Consider the following 980-nt stretch of genomic DNA (forward strand, 5'->3'; position numbering starts at 1 on the left):
TCCCCATTCCCTTCTCTCTTCCTCTGCCCCCCTCCCCTTCTCCCTTCCCCTCTTCCCCCAGGGTTAATTATTAGTGGGGGGACTGTTGTGGCATTGTGGTTAATTTTGGAGGGTCTGTTTGGGGGTTAGTAGTGTTTTGGCTTACTTAGGGGGTCTGAGGGTTGTGTTTGGGTCCACTGCTGTTGAGGCTACTGAGGAGTGTCCTGAGGCTTGAGGTTCGAATGTTGTGACTTGAAGGGGTTTGTTGTTGGGGTTGGTGATGGACTTGTTTGTGGTTTTATGAATAGTGGATTATGAGGGGGTAGAGGTGCTTGTTGATTTTAAAAGTACAGGTAGGGCCCTCCCCCCTCCCCTCTCCCCTTCCTTTCCCCCTTCCCTTCCCCCTTTTCTCTTTCTTTCTCTCTTCCCCCTTCCCTTCACTTCCCTTCCCTCCCCCCTTTTCCCTTTCTTTCTCCCTTCCCCCTTCCCTTCCCCTTTTCCCTTCTCTTCTCTCTTCCCCCTTCCATTCCCCCTTCCTTCCCCTTCCCTTCCCCTTTCCCCTTCTTCCTTCCTCTGGCAACAAGTGTAACTAGCAGGGCTCAGGTGTTGGTGTGTGATGTGTTTGTGGATCCAATGATTAGGTCTTTGGAGTAGAAACCTGTTAGGAATGGCCTGCCTATGAGTGGAAGACTTCTGATGGTCAAAGAGCTTGATGTAAAGGGTATGGTCTTGAATAGGCCTCCTGTTTTTCGGGTGTCTTGTTCATTGTTTAAGTTGTAGTTGATGGAGCTGGAGCATATAAATAGCATGACCTTGAAGAATGCATGCGTGCAGATGTGAAGGAATGCCAGGTGAGGCTGATTGATGCCAATTGTTACTATCATGAGTCCTAGTTGGCTGGAGGTGGAGAATGCAATGATCTTTTTGATATCATTTTGTGTGAGGGAGCAGATGGCTGTGAATAATGTGGTGATGGTGACTAAGCATCGTGCGAGCATCTG

Source organism: Galeopterus variegatus, unplaced genomic scaffold (genome assembly GCF_000696425.1).
Source record: "Galeopterus variegatus unplaced genomic scaffold, G_variegatus-3.0.2 Scaffold3596, whole genome shotgun sequence".
Lineage (NCBI taxonomy): Eukaryota > Metazoa > Chordata > Mammalia > Dermoptera > Cynocephalidae > Galeopterus > Galeopterus variegatus.